General features: G+C 40.0%; 1 protein-coding gene across 2 annotated transcripts in view; it reads left to right on the top strand.

Moving 5' to 3' along the window:
* LOC127354969 (endonuclease V-like) overlaps positions 1-553 on the top strand; it is a 60,003-nt gene extending 59,450 nt beyond the window's left edge. For both annotated transcript variants that reach the window (XM_051385375.1, XM_051385372.1), the window contains one exon: positions 144-553. The gene's annotated coding sequence lies outside the window, so the exon portion shown is untranslated. The remainder of the gene's footprint in view (positions 1-143) is intronic.
* Positions 554-16,952: the final 16,399 nt, after the last annotated feature.

The raw sequence follows: 16,952 nt of genomic DNA, 5'->3' as shown, positions 1-16,952 counted from the left end.
TTTCCAGGTGACAATTAGTTACTCTACTTTTTGCTATACAGTGTAGTTCTTTATTTGTCCATGCATACTGCAGACACAGTAAAATTGGTTTTGTATTATATTTATTGCACTAAAAGGTTTGATCTCTTCTTCTCTTGTTTCAGGTTGCAAATGATGCAGCAAAGGATCTCAAGAACACTCTGAACACCAGCAACTACAGAGGACCCCCAAAAAGTCATTTATCTGTGTGTGTGTGTGTGTGTGTGTGTGTGTGTGTGTGTGTGTGTGTGTGTGTGTGTGTGTGTGTGTGTGTGTGTGTGTGTGTGTGGGGAGAGAGAGAGAGAGAGAGAGAGAGAGAGAGAGAGAGAGAGTAACTTTCATGTGCTTTTAAAAGCACAGCTGTTTTAGTCTGGGCCAAGACACCATCAGATTAACTGTATCTTTTTATGCACTCACCCCATATTTAAACTGGATATGGGTCAGACCGGCTCTTTTTATATACTGTTCTCATTACATTTTTGGGTCACTCAGCTTTTTACACTGGAAGCCTTGTAAATAAATCATATGTCCCTGATCTGCTTCAGAATGTTGGTCATCTGTTAATATCTGTGCGTCGTGTGAATTTATGTTGAATTATGCAGGGAGCTGTTCCCATATGGCTGTATATGGGAACAGCAAACAATGTAACACACACACACGCACAGAGTCACATGCCATGTTGCGTTTAATGTGTCGTCAGAAAGCATCTCTATTCAAATGAGTCAGGCTTGGCAGTGGACACGACTGTCCCAGCGAGGCAAGCGGAAAAGGGCAGGGGGGAAGGGGGCTGACTCTGCAGGGATGGTGGCCAGGAATAGAAGCGGTCAGATGGGGCAGTATTGATCAGCAGGAGGGGTCAGAGGATCAGCTGGCGGAGACTGCAAACTCGTCCCACGTCAGAGGGATGTACACGGTGTAGGACACGGGGCAAATAGGCTAGATGCAGTATGGACAGACTGTGGCATTTGAGAAATTAAGGCAGGTTATTACATGCTGCACTCCATCAAACACTTCTGAAAACACACAAGATGCTTGGTACAGTAACTGATGAGGAGAAGAAGAAACCAGGAATACTCTATAAGGATTTTTTGCTCTTACTTGCCATTTTTAAACAGTTTGATGAAGTGTTCAGTCATGTGATCAAGGATTTAAGTAATATAACAATTTTTTTCTTTTACAACAGTGGAAAGCATTTTAGTTAAAGGCCCCTCTGCGGAAAATCTAATGAATCTGGTTGACAGATTGACTAGGACTGAACCAAATCCAAGTCTGAAAACTTTTCTGATGCTTTCAGCTAACTTTTTAGCAGAATTTCCAGAAAAGTGAAAAAACCAAGTGAGCATGAATGCGCGTTTCCATCCACTACTGTTAGTAGGAGTTGGTTCATCGAGAGAACAGCCATGACATTAATGTTTGTTGTTTTCATCATGATGTTGTTTCACGTGCTGCATGTCATCCCTTCTCTCTCTACCCACTTTCCTGTCTATCTTCTATCCTATCTAATAAAGGGAAAAATATAATATATATTATATAACCCCATTTTATTCCTTATGGCAGGGGGAAAATGTATAATTTCAGAATTACATGTCATTGTATTTATTGCTTTTCCAACAGACAGACAAATAGACTTACCTTAGACCACCCCAAGTTGTAGCTAAGTTGTGGCTGGTGTGTGATATCCGTGTTTTGTGTGTTCTTGCTTGTGATAGCTGTATTAGCATCCACAGGATCCTCCTCGCACTGCATAGGTGTCACCACACTGTCTCACCAGGTGAGTGTGAACATTTGTTGTGCTTCCATTGTACTTAATTACTGTCTGACAGATCTTACAAATGGACAGACTTTTGTCCAACTTTCCTTCCTTCTTATGGAATTCAAATGTCTTCCAAACAGTTGCAGGTTTTCAACCACCAAGGTGTTCATCCAACAAACCCAAAGTTTTCTTTTTCCACTATTTAAGAATTTTACTATCTCATAGCAAAAAAATATCATAATATATGTGTGGAAGTTTAATTGTCAAGGCTTGCTTTCTTGGCCATACATTTTTATAAATGGAACTTTCTACCCATTGAAGCTGCAAGTAACTCTTACCTCCACCTCCCCATGCTCACATCTTTGACTGCAACTACCCTGAACATTTTTAGCATTATTCAAAGGTTATAAAAAGCTAATGACTAAGCAGTATTAATGCTACAGGATTTTACATTGTGATAGATTACCTCCTCAGTAGACCTTTCTGTTGGATCTCTGTTCTAATTATCTATCTCACTGATCTATAAGAAACTGACACTCTGACAGCTTCTTCCTCCTCTCTGCTCTCTGTTTGCTCCACAGTTTTCCCATCTGCAATCCCTCCATCTTCACTTCTATCTATCTGAGTTTCAGAGGCCCTGAGCGGTTAAAACTTGGGATGACATCTTTGCTTTTTTCGCTATTTAGAGCCTGAAGACTCTGACAGAGGGCAGCGATCCTGCTGTCCTCCACTGACAGCTCTGCCACTGTTCTCTCTTTGTCTCCTCTCCCTTGTTCTTTTTGTAGAAAAGATGGCTTGCTTCAGGTTATCAAACACTGAACTCCTTTTATCTTCTTGTTAAAATTTTTAAATATTTTCACAGCTTTATAATTGTCCTGTCTGTTTGATTTGATGTTGATGTTTTCTGCCTTTTGTGGCTTGTAATCTCCATTGTTGTGTTTTATAAGACAGTGGCCCTGATCTCTGTAACTTGCTGTAAAATGGATTGAGAAACTTTATACAAGTAGAGGTGGGGCACTGACTTATGCAGGGGTGGCATGAAGTATGTGTCTCAGCTTCTCAGTCATCCCAATTAATGCAATTGCAATACTGTTTGTGGATCCCAGTATGCAGAAATATTCATATACACTAGGTGAAAATAACACATTTATATCACATGCAAAAAAAAACTGCATGGTTACTTCCCATGACTAGGGACATGGGAATATCATAATAATACATAAAAAGTGGGTATGTATGCAAAGGGGAGACTTGTGGGTACCCCTAGAACTCATTTTCATTCAGATGTCTTGAGGTCAGAGGTCAAGGGATCCTTTTGAAAATGGCCATGTCAGTTTTTCCATTGTCAAAATTTAGCCTAACTTTGGAGCATTATTTAGCCCCCAATATGCTAGCACGACATGGTTAGTAACAATGTATGTGTTAGGCCATTTTGTTTCATATGATCTAGCCTTAAAATGGAGCCTCTGAAAGCAGAAAGTACAGTAGAAGAGATAAGGATAATGGGGTGGCACTAGGGGCGGAAATGCCCCTGGTATCTGGCCAATGATTGAGACTCCAAAATGTTATAGGTTCATGAAAATCGGACTAGTAGTTTTTCCATAATCCTGCTGACAGACAAACAAACTGCACACATAACTCAAATCACAGAGATTTTTGTAAATAAATATAATATTTATGAATTGAACAGTGATGTTCTAAATTAATTAGCCATGTAGAGAATGTTTAGGTTCTAGATTATTGCTGCTTCTACAGACACGAGAACAGAAACAAAGTGTGCTTTCTCAAATAAAACAAAATCACTGCTGCTGGGAGATGCAATGAAGCCCCTCAAGGCCCATGTAAAGCCAGAAGGAAAACATGGTGGAGATATTGTAGAAATCAATGTACTAATGTATCATTATTTTCTTTCCTTCTGTATCATTCCCATACATCATCATCAAAAAAAGTCTGTGAAAGCATGGAACAAGAATCAAAGAAATGCACAAGAAATCAATCGACCTTTTGAAGCTCTGTCCAGGACAAAGGAGAAGATGCCCAAAAGCATACGTGGCTGCCCTTGAGATGCTTCTCTCAGCAAGTCTGCAGCAAAGCCAAACAAAGGATGGTGAAAAAAAGAAAGGTGAGGGCCATGGCTGTCTGTAAAGAGAAAAGTGTTCAGTTCTCTTTTGACTGGAGTCAACGAGTTCCAGGGACAGACAGTTTGCAGACGTGTCTGTAGCAGTCTGAGAAATATCTTCTGCTCTTTGAAGAGACATGGCAATGTGGAGACGTAGAGGAGAAGAATCCTGCAGAAGGGTGAACTACTGAGGGTATTTTCTAATCAATGATGCAATTCACTTTCTCATCTATTTCTGCACAGTGATTTCTCAGAAGGAAGAAGAAGATATACTTTATTAATCCCCAATGGGGAAATTATTTTTTCACTTATAGACATGCAAATATGGAGAGATGGTGGAGTGATTGGCTGCCACGTAGGGCCGTTCCGCAAGCTCAAGGGCACGTCGGCAGTGCACAAGAGGTGGAACTGGCACCTCTCCAGCTGCCAGTCTACATTTCCTACTGTGGTCTATGCTGGACCGGCAACCCTACGGTTCCCAAGCCAAGTCCCTACAGACTGAGCTAATGGCCTCTGGTATCTATTGGTTAGTTCATCAACAGCATGTCTCTGTCTACAACTGCACACAACAACCTCAACAAGTATGTTTCAGAGTTTTAAATTCTACTTTTTCTTTCTTTTGTTTCTGTATTTGTTCCTCATAAAGTGGACGTTTTTAAATTTTTTCTTACAGAGATAAAAGGGTATTTATGAAGATATTAAACTTTCATTAACAAAACATACAGAAAGATTAGGAGTTTTATATTTAGTACCAAATTTAGCTTTACAGTTATTTGGGCAAGTTCAAGTCTCAAATCAATTGACAGTTAAAGTAAGGTCTTAAGCCAGTAAGGACAAGTCATGTTTCAATCAAAAGAAGTCTAAGACGAGTCTCAAATTAATCACAAGTTCAAGTCTGAGCCAAGTAACTGACATGTTCAAGTCAACTTTTAAGTCAGTTGAGAATGTTCAAGTCAAGTCTCTGTGTTGCCCAACACAAACCAAGTGAATTGCATCATTGATTAAAAAAATACCTTCAGTAGTTCACCCTTCTGCAGGATTCTTCTCCTCTACGTCTCCACATTGCCATGTCTCTTCAAAGAGCAGACGATATTTCTCTGCTGCAGACACTCTGCAAACTCTCTTTGTCTGTCCCTGGAACTCGTTGACTCCAGTCAAAAGAGAACTGAACACTTTTCTCTTTACAGACAGCCATGGCCCTCACCTTTCGAAGTCTGAGTCAAGTAATTGACACGTTCAAGTAAACTTTTAAGTCAATTGTGAATGTTCAAGTCAACTCTCAAGTCTTGATTGTTGTGTCTCATTCCCAGGTGGTCAAATGCCAATGCTTTGGGTCATGGTAAATGGCTCGGATTGAGATTGCCACAAAGCAACAGGTGCCATTTGTGCTCCCAGGTCGTCAAATGCCGAAGCTTGTATTTGACTACCTGAGAATGAGACTCAACAATCAACTATATTTCTGACTCACCTGTAAGTCGTAGTTTTGAGAATAAAGTCTCTAGCTCTGTTTAGCACAATGCTAAACATCCAGACACTTTATCCTGTGCAGCAGGTGGGATTCACCTGTGTGTTGCTCAGCTTGATAAGTTTTATATAAAACACAAACAAACAGCATCCTCGATATGTTGGTGAATGTGTAAGCAGACACACTGTCACAGATGTTTGACTGCACAGACTCACAGGAATTGGGTACAGATTTACACTTTCCTTTTTCTGTGGTCCAAAGCGATCTCCAATTCTCTCAGATGAATGCCTTCCAAAAGACAGAAAAGACAAAGTGCTTTCAGTCCCTTTTATCCCAGGGGTTTCCTCCAGCTGATTTTTCACTACTTTAACCATCAAACAGTGTTTCATGAGGTCCCAAGCTCTTAGTGAGCTGAAGGTCTCTACAGACATAAAATATTAACTGTATGTCTGTGTGTGTCTCCCTCCTGGTAAAGGCTACAGTATACTGTACCTGGGCCTCATGTCAGAGCTACACAGAAGATGAACAGAAAGAACACGCCTCCTCACTTTTGTGCCTTCCTGACTGAAGGTAGCATTCTTTGATGCAGTAGGGACACTGTGCTCATTTACAGGTGAATGTGTGTGTTCGTGTGTATTAGTGTGTGTGCTGGCAGCGGCTTAGAATCCCCCCAGGTAACAGGCAGGAGTACATGAGGGAAATTCTGTGTTTCATCTACATCTACCTGCCTGTCCTCTACTTGCCTGTCACTTGGTGCTCTCCTACTTCACCTCCATGGAGCTGCCACATGTCATCTATGTTCCACAGAGTAATATGTACTAAGATGTTCAAGGATGACCAAGCAAAATTGGCAACCAATGGGTTGAAAGTATCTTGAAATATTAAAGGAACAGGAACTTTTTTGTCTTTCCAGGCTCTCCTCATTAACAAAAATGACTTTTGAGCAGCAAAACAAGTCCTCCAAACAAAACAACAAAATATGTCATTTGTCACTTCCAAAATTACCCATATAAGCAATTAATGTTCACTTTTTAATGAAGCGTAGCAATGACCTAACCTTAAAGATGACTTATTATACTCATTTCCAGGTCTATATTCTTATTATTCCTAAAATCTGAGATTCAACTAGAATATCTTTGCATGATTCACTCTTCAAACAGCACTAAACTTATTTATTTTATACTGGCCCTTCATGCAGCTTCAGTTCAGCCTCTGTCTGAAACAAGCCATTTTAGCTCCTGTCTCTTTAAGGCCCCTTTCCCTGAAAGTCCACTTTCTTCTGATTAGCCAACTTCCCGGAAGCCTGCCGAAGTGCTGCACGCAGTGCTTATGAACACCGCTTAGTCCTCTTGCCAGTGTCCTCTCAATGGCATGACAGCTCCAGTAACTTAGATTTGAAAATATCAAAATGGGGCATTGAATTTACTGTTAATTTAAGTTTAATATTTCAACTTTCACTTGTTTTGTCTTGTTGTTTCTGCCAGGACAAATCATTTTTACATATGCACTGCAAAAAGTATCTTCAGTGCCAAGACAGTACAAGACATATGATGGAGTATTAGGGCCATACTAAGAGGAAAAATAAATAAATAAATAAATACAATTTTGGAAATTACGAGAACAAAGTCATGATATTACAAAAATAAAGTCACAATATTTCCAGAATAAAGTCGTAATAATACGAGAATAAAGTCGTAATGTTACGAGAAAAAAGTCGTAATGTTACGAGAATAAAGTCGTAATAATACAAGAATAATGTAGAAAAGAAGCAATTTCTTCCAAGTCTGTGTGGTTCTTTCTTCGAAATAGACACAGTTGTTTGCACAATCATTTCAAAGTCCTGATACTGATAATAATTTGATGCTGATGTGCCAAGTATTTCCTTATTTGTGAAACCGATACCAAAGTATAACTTCACAAGATGCTCAACATTCCTCCTTTTAACGCGGGGGGAAGACTGCTCTTTCTTGTAAGAGTTCTCTACTACTTTATTCTCGTAATATTACGACTTTATTCTTGCAATATTATGACTTTATTCTTGCAATATTATGACTTTTTTCATGTAATATTACAACTTTATTCTTGCAATATTATGACTTTATTCTCGCAATATTATGACTTTTTTCTTGTAATATTACGACTTTATTCTCATAATGTTACGACTTTATTCTCGTAGACCTAATATTATGACTTTATTCTCGTAATATTATGACTTTATTCTCATAATCCCCCCCCCAAAAAAAACAATTTTTTCTCTTAGTCTGGCCCTAATACTCCGTTGTAATGACAAGATATGTCTTGAATGGTGGTGAATACCTTCTAATAGACTCTTTTCTCTTTTCTTGTTCATCAATGTGAAGGTCAGTTTTAGGCCCTGTTAAGTGGAATCGAGAAGAGAAGAGATAGAAGTCCCTTAGGGGAAATGTGCACATGAGAGAAGAGCAGAAGAAGGATTTTTAATGAATCTGTGAGCAACCTTTGTGTGGTTAGAGGATGGCAAGGGATTTTTGCGGTGTGCATAGGGCTCACATTGTCTTTCTTTGGGACATCAGTGCAGTAATTGGTAAAGGGGTCTAGGAGAAACCAACAGGGAATTGATTGGCCCTCACCCCATGTGTAGCTGTCTGTGGTTCATGAGGTCTTATTCTGTTGCAGACCATCAAAACACGTCTCTTCCCCCTAAGGGACGATTACAACATGACTGGATCTTTTTGCTCATTATTGGAATTCCGGTGCCTTTCATTTAAATCTGAAATCCATGAATGTTCCACAGTTAAAGGTAGTTTATTTCTGTTACAGTCATGAGACATCCTCTGTGGCTGGGACATAAAGTCAGCACAGAAGTATCGAAAACTGCAGTTCCTTGAACGGCCACTTGAGGCTGAATACATAAGTGAATCAATCTCCATAAGAACCCACTTTATAGCCAAAATCAACGCGTTTACAGCCTGGTACAAAACTTTACTTTGGTCTCTATGGATTAATACTCAGTTCATGACAATTGTACGGGGGATATATTTTTATATAACGCCCCTGTTTAAACTATATCAAGACTTAAAGTTATGCGTAATTAAGCGTCATAATGAGAAGAAATACCAACCATACCTGACTATAAAACCACTGGTCTACTGGAATGTGACTTTTGGTCTTTTGGGGCCTTCTCTGAGGGATCGTTGGGTCTTCATAGTCAAAAACGGGACATAGTTGTGGAGGATTTGTTTTGTATTATTTTCTGTGGTTGATTAATACATATGTGGTGCACTATACTGACTAGGCTATTTACGGCAGCAGGACGCTGTATGTGGGATTGACTCAAACTACAGCATGTTCATCATAATGAAGGAACATGTCATCCAGTCCAACAGCGTAACTCACTGATGTGTTTTTAATAGTTTTTGGAAAACAATGGAGCTCTATGGCACAGAGGAATATGCTATATCAGGCTTTGGCTCCCCTGGGAGTAATTGTGGGTTTTTAGACAGTAGAACACATAGTGCTTGTTGTGAAATGCTTAGAAATGACCTGACTCAAGCTGCCTGAAAACAATATCCTCTAGCTACTGCATGTCACAAGAACCAAAACTTTGGTACCAAGTCGATGCCAAAATTGCCAATGTGACAGTTCTTGTTTTTCTATGGCACCAAAGACACTGGGGAAGCAATTCTTCCAGACCTGACGAAGGCAGCATATACACCTACTAGTTATTCTAGTCTGCCATAGGAAGAAGAACACCTACCAGCATGACAGAACAACAGTGCACTGAAAATGAAAAAGTGCAGCTACAGCGACATCTCCGCCTCAAATCCTCAAAAAGAACAGTAAAAATGTATTTTACATATGAACTCCGAACCAAGTCGGGACTTTGTCCGAATGTACCCCTTAACACATGTTGGACACAACAGGAGATTGTTCTTGTCAGGTGTTTCTCACGTGTTAAAAAAAACCACAAAAAAAATTGCACGGAAGAGGAGGAGGAGGAGGAGGAGGACTCATCTCTAATGATGATGATTTTTGAGGTGATATCAAACAGAGTCTCAAAATTACCACAACACTATAATTGGGATAGAAACGGAAGGCAGTGCTCCTGTGTGCCTGCCACCGAGAGACGCTTCATGGACAACTGTGAGCAGGACGCACAGACTGTGTAGAAATCTGCCGTCTTCACATCACAGATGACAAAGAATGACATTAAAACGTGAGGTAAAAAAATAATGTCTATATGAAAATAAAAACAATTGACTTAAGAGCAGAAAGCAAAACAGCAAGCAGGAAAGAGTATGTTGAGTAGTTGTTTTAAGGTTTTAAGGTTTAACATTCAAAGGTTTTTATTAAAGGAGTGTTTGTTAAAGTACACAGGATTTATTGTTTTGTTTTTATTATTTACTGTGCTATCAAATTGGGTATCGACAACTGTGGAATTTCACTGGTATTAGTAACAACTACTAAATTTCTAGCATTGTGACGTCCCTACTTGCTACAGCGATGCGAAGCACTACTGATGCAGAGACCTCACTGTAAAATCCTGTAACTATTTCCCTCTCCATCACAAGACTGATTGATGGTTGTCTCATGGTACCACTCTCAGCTATAAATCAACTTATCATCTATGCAACAATATTGTTGTTTGCAGAGTAGCATGCATAGGTGAACACACAATATAAGAAAACACACCCGTATGGAACGTCTTGTCCTATATTCTCCTTCTTTAACACATCTTTTTCCTTCCAATTCCTCACCTCTGAATTTATTATTATTTTTTTTTCACATTCTCAGTCTCTCAGCATGAAGCTCATCTATCCAAGGAGAACCTGGGTCCTTTCCTCCTCGTTACATTCGGAGTCTCTTCTCTCTTTGCCTTGTCATCGTGAGCTTTCGCGGCCACATGGCTTCTGCTTGGCTTTCACTCAGTTGCTGAATCATCGCTTTGATTCCCTTCGTTCTGTTTCCCTCCATCATCTGCCAGCTCTCAGTCCCTAGCCGCTGATCCAAGAAAAAGTTGCTGCTTCTCTGTGCTTGCTTATGTAATTCCAACTTATTTATATGTTATATTATGTAATGTTTTTGCTGCAGTAGCAACCCTCAAAACAATGTTGTTGCCAGTAAGGCTTTATGCAGAGATGAATCATGTGGAGCAAACAGTCCTCGCGACTAATGTGTGGCGATGTGTTTGTTATTACCACGAGGGCTTTCGTTAGCATTATAGCCACATTGGTGGGCTAGCTAGCTCTCTGGGCCCTCACTATGTTGATTTAGCTTGCTAGTATTCAGCCTGCATTTTAGTAAGGCCCATTTAGCGGCAGGATTTTGCTTTCATTGTCCTAATTGTTGGCTCTGTAGATACAACACATGTCTGATTTAGAGTAACATCTGCAGCTATGAGGCTGCTGTACAGTTTAATGCGGCACCTTCTGTTCAGTTTAAATGCCTAAACTGGATTTACATTAGAAGTACACTTCTGAGAAAATAACCCTGATGATGTCATCTGAGCAGAAAAGCTGCCTTATAAATTGGAGGTATGGAGTTTGAATTGATTGATTGATTTTTGGAGCTCAGGAAAAGTCAGGATTTTTTACTCCCTGCTACATGGATTTTGACTACTCTTTTTCCAAGGGATCTATACACTGACATCGTCTAACAGTGAAACAAACATGCTGAAACCTTTAGTCTTCAATCCAAAACTATTAGAATATGTACTAGAATACTAGAATATATGTAATTGTTTGGGCTGGGTATCGTTCAAACATTTTCGATACAGGTACAGATACCTTAAATTCGATGCTGGATCCTGAATTCTATTTTTTTGATACCAAAAAAGGCCTTTCAACAAAAAGAAAATACATTACACACCACGGTACAATTACTCACTTCAATGGAGGAAGCTGTTCTGAGACCTGGAGCAGCTGGAGAACATGTTTTTACTTTATTTTACTCAACCTGGATAACTGGACTTTTAAGAAATAAGACATAGTATTTGTACAATATTAGACTATACCATAGAACTATAAATAACTGTCAAAAGGAACATAAATAACAAAACAGTATGTCAGCAATACATCTAGTTTAATCCAAAAAAGAACAAGAGAAGGAGGGAATTACTGTGTGGGGGAGTGTATGGTACTGGGAGATAGTAACACAAATGGCTGATGTGGAGGCAACAAAAGACAGCCTGTTTCAAATTTCTTACAATGAGAAGTTTACAAACTAACCAGTGAAGATTTGACATGACACAAGTTATGTGTTTTTGAAATAGTCAAATCTTGTTTTTTCCCCTGCTGTACTGCCTTAACTGTGCTAGCCATCAAGGGATGGCAATGATGGTCAGTCAGTTGGTTTATCACTGCAGTCCGGACTGAAATATCTCAGCAATTATTGGATGGATTGCAGATACATTTTGTACAGACATTCATGGTTCCCAGAGGATGTATCCTACTGACTTTGATGATGCTCTGGTGAACCTTTCATCTAGTGCTACCAGCACCAGTGCCACATTTGTATTTTTGAGTGAAATGTCTTAAACAATTGTTGGATGGAACCCTGCTAACATCAATATGCTACCATTGACACTGTGAGCATGCTGGTGATAGCATTTAGCTAACTAGCATGGCTGTAGACTTGAAAATAGTGCAGATGGAGGCACGGGTAGATATTGTAATTCTATTGTTATTGTAGCGATATCATTCATCAGACAATAAACAGCAGGTTTCCAATATATGCAGGTAAAATGTTATGTCATGAAAAAGTGTGTGTATGTGTGTGTTTGTGTACACTGTATACCTGTAAATATGCATTTAACAATTCACAGTCGACCTAATTACTTTGCACATCCGTTGGCGTTGTTCCCAGATGGAGGCAAGGCGAGTGGGCAGGTGTGTGTGTGACTGTGTTTGAGAGAGTGCTAGTTTAATATGTCACTTATGTTCCTTCTCTCCCAGGAGGCCACATGGAGGGGCGAGGAACCGGTCTCACTGAATGGCAGATTTGGGCCAATTAAGCTGGAACTGGAGCATATATACACAAATTCACACACACACACACACACACACACACACACACTCTGATGCGCTCCAGCCCGACCTGACAACACCCTGTGGATACACCCTCCTGCTCTTTCATACACACACACAGAGACACGTTTCCCTTCTGTTGCACATCTCACAGGCACTTAAGCAGGTACTCAGTCTGTTTTCTGTCCGCACACACACACACACACACACACACACACACACACACACAAACTGTATGCTTACATATCCACTGCAGCTCTCTGTCCCTCCCTCACACACACACACAGATCCACTGCAGCACTCCTGTCTCTTCCTTCCTCTCACTCACGCATACATACAGTATCTCCTGCAATACATTTTCTAACTTCTGTCCTCCACACGGATTGATCCCATCCTGCATAGATTCCCCGTCAGTGGAAATCTGCTCGGAATATTCATATCAAACATCGCCTGTTCTCTCTTCCTCTCCGACTCTGAACATCAGCTCAATGTCATACAAGGCTAAGAAAGGCTCCAGTACATCTGTAGCTGAATATTCTCCTTCTGTTGAAATCCCCACAGTGAGACAGGCTACTTACTGCGAGTGCGAGCTCTAGTCGTGTGTGTGAAATAGTGTGTGTCTGTTTATGTGTCTTCAACATTTATATTCTCGCATTCATACCGAAGCAAACAGGAAAAGTGTGGATTCTGTTTGGGTGTTTTTTTATTTTGTTGTTGTCATGAATGCCTGCCTGCCGCACCAGCAGACACAACCGCAACAGAAATTCTCAATCCCGATTCAGGCTCGTTCAATTATTCATACTGCTATTGCGGTGCTCTGGCACACAGAGAGAGAGAGAGAGAGAGAGAGAGAGAGAGAGAGAGAGGGAGGGATGGAGGAGGAGAGAGGCTGTGAAGGAAGGGAGGGAGAGGGAGAAAGAGAAGCAAGAGGAGGGGGGGTATTGGTGTTTCCTAAGAAAGGCAGCTTTAGGGATGGAATATGTATGCGTTCCCAGTGGCAGAATCTACTCTGTTTCACTGTCGCCCTGCTGCGTTGCCTCATAATCTCTCCCATCTCTTGTTACTTTCTCTCACTCTGTCTTTTGTCTGCCTCACTTTGCTCCATTTGATCTGTCTTTCTCTTTCACATCCTCTCATTCTTCTTCCCTTCTCCTTCTCCCTTCTCTTTCCTGTTCACCTCATCTGTCGCTCTCTATCTACTTTATTTACAGATCTCTCCTTCACCCTCCTTACTCTTCCTCTCTTTCCGTGTGACACTGTATCCCTGCCCCCCCTCCTCAGGGCCCTGATCACAGGGCGAGCCCCACCATTAGAGTCCTCAGAACTCAAGGGAGAGCTGCGGTGTTATTCTCGATGAGGCTGCAAACTCATCCGAGGACACTTTATGGTGCTCATACTGCTGACCTTGAATATGTGATCACTCCCTATACTTAACCCCCCCTGGGAGGTTACATCATCCTATTTACAGTTCAGCCTACACTTCACTAGGGGAGGGGGCTGTAAAAGACAAGTCCAGGACCTATATTGGGACCTTTTGACCTGCTTGTCTCCAGGTACCTCATTTTCTTTCTCTTGTATCCCATGCTTTTGCTTCTTATCCCCTCTGTGATCTTCTTGTCCACACCCTTTTTGTCTTGTAGGTTTTGTCAGTGCAGCAGACCACTTTGAGCCCCCCCCCCCCCACACACACACACACACCCACACACCGCCCTCCCCAGTTATGGAAATCACTGGCCTCCTCTGGTGGATGGCCCGTTTCTGTGAGATATGGGCTGTAACTGGCTCCCCAGAGACAGACAGACAGAGAGAGAGGGAGAGAGAGAGAGAGAGAGAGAGAGAAGAAGAAGGCAGTGAGGGAGGGAATTGAAGGGAGAGAGTGATAAATACTTTGTGGGGAATGTGCGAGGGTGAACATGCGGGAGGGGAAAATAAAGAAAAAGCATAGGCCTGCTTAGTTGGTTTCACAGTGAGAGAAATAAAGATGATGAAGGAGGAGGAGGGAATATGAGAGAGAGGACTGGAGGGAGAAAATGAGAGACGGGCATAAAGTGTGAAAGTACAGTGCAGTGCAGAGGAACATTTGGAGGAACCAAGATTTTCCTTATAGAATACATTATAGTTCCTGTATGATGTATTCATGTAAAATCCCCAGCTGATTTAGTTTTCAGGACATTTTCAGAACTTTTGTGTTGCCAGGTTGTTTAAAATTTCTGACATTTGCTTTGTTGTTTTTTAGTTAGTGCTTCAATTCATTAGGAAAACTCCCCTCTAACCACTTGCAGTTATTGTTTAGCCATTTATTGACATTATAACTGCAAAATTATTGTAAAAAGCCCTTTATCAAGTACTTGCTAAAACTACAGAGCTGGTTGCTGATTATAAAATGAGACACTCATTGCCTATTATTAATGACTTGCTAAACAGCAGTGTGCATTTTTTAATGAGTTATGAGGCTTGACCCCAAAGTCCAGTTCATTTGATTAGTCTAAACACTGTGCACCATTTCAGATCAACAAACCAGCCATGAACTGATACAGTAGGAAGGCAGGCGAGAGGGTCATTCTTGATAAAATATGAATAATGGTGGGTATGTGAGCTTGGGATCTTGTGGGCTTTTTCTACACTCTAAAAACAAATGTTTTGGCTCAACAACAAAAAAAGAAATTATGCAACAGTCTTTTTGAGTTATGGCAATGTCTAATGAAATTATGTTTAACAAATGCACTACATTGAGTTAGGGGAATTAGCTTTTCCTCTGCAATAAAAGGTATTTTTAATTACCACTTTATAATTGGTAGCATAAACACAAGTTTTTAAGTTGATTGGGCTACTCATAAAAATATTTTGTTTCATCTAGTTTTTCCACGTTATTTATGTCAACACAACTCATCAAAATAATGTTTGCAACTTAAAACGGTTATCTAAAATCAATAAATTACAAGTTTTATCTTGCAACCATGCATTTATTTAAGCAGTGACAAGAGGTCCACTGAATTACTTTTTAGAGTGTATACTGTAACAACAACATAAACAAATTTCACGTAGAAGATGATGCAAGCACAAACATTAGGTGAATAATTTAGTAATAATAATAGTAATCATAGTTGACATTTAGCTGTTTTTGAAAAGGAAATGCTACATTCCAATCTATTCCAAAAATATTTGATTAAAATGTAATTGAATGATATTTTATAATGACGAAGAAACATTTGCTCCATAACAAATAAGACTATGTGATCATGCATTGAATGTTTACATACTGTTTGATAGTACAGCTTCTGGAAGGCCTGCCTCTGATTGTTACTTCAAATTCATTCAAGTAAAATGATTTCATTAAAAATAAAAATGTTACTTAACTATATTGTGTTCTCTCAGCAGAAAAGTACTGCCTTGTTGGGTGTTAAGTGCTGTGCTCCTGGGCACCTTAGCACCTGACGGAGAGAATCACTTTCCAACCCAGTCCCCCTATATTAAGACAATTTTAAATATTTACCATCATCAACAATAAACACAGAGCCAGAGTCAGTTAGGTTCTTATTTTATTTAAGATACCGCAAGGAGATTTTAAGTGGTTTGGTAACAATACTGCTTTTGTCCACAGGGGCCGCCAGAATCAACACAAAATGGGTGCTTTAACTAAGTTTTGGACAGATTGGAGGATTTTATTTTCAATCAAATTATAATTGAAATTGTGTTACAACTGGAATTAAAGAGATTATAACTTAATTTAAATGCAACAAGAACATGAATGCTTATTTAGTAATAAATTGCTAAAATATTTATTTTCTATGACTTCTATAATATATTTTTTTTCAGTTTGAAGTATTCATTTATTTTTATTTGAAGAGAAGCATCCCTGTGAAAATCACTCCTTCCGCTTTGATGAATACGTCACATTTGTCTGCCTCACAGATTCTGATTTCCGCGGGGGAGTTCACCCGAGACGACCTTTCAAATGAGATCAGGACTCCTGGCGACAAAGACTCCTCCCCTTCACCTTCCCCAGTGTTCCTCCAGCTTCCTCTTTGACATCCTGTTGTCGTTCGTCAGCCATACATATTTCATTGAGGATTCAGCGGGGGGTAAGTAGCAGTAGGTTATGGGTAGGCACATTAATAAATCAAAGCAGATCGGAAGTGGCATGGTGGGGTGTCATACAGAGTCGATGCTGTTATGGTTGTTTTTCTTTTCCTTTTGCTTGAACTGAAACTATACACAACCATTCATGTATGTTTGTTTTATGACCCTTGAACACCTAAACTATGATAAAAAAAAAAAAAGAATTCAGAATTACTTAATCAAGTGAAAAGTAAGCACTCATTCATTAAAAACACTTATTACAGTGAGGTCCAGTGACCTGGAGGAATACCTGGAGACACCTGGGAGAAACTCATCACACACATCAGGAGGAAACACCTGACAGACTCTAGAACCACAGGCAAGAGTATCCGTCTATAGAGAGTAGAGTTATAACTCAGCAGGGTTTCAGATCAAACGCACACTTCAAAAGGCTTCCGCATCTCAAAGAAGGGCCTGAATTGTCAGGATTGTCCAGACTTGTTTGGGATGCAGACAAGCTCACACAGACACCGA

The sequence above is a fragment of the Dicentrarchus labrax genome, unplaced genomic scaffold (assembly GCF_905237075.1).
Source record: "Dicentrarchus labrax unplaced genomic scaffold, dlabrax2021, whole genome shotgun sequence".
Classification (NCBI taxonomy): domain Eukaryota; kingdom Metazoa; phylum Chordata; class Actinopteri; family Moronidae; genus Dicentrarchus; species Dicentrarchus labrax.
The sequence above is the reverse complement of the archived record's forward strand: the minus strand, read 5'-3'. Positions and strand labels throughout refer to the sequence as shown.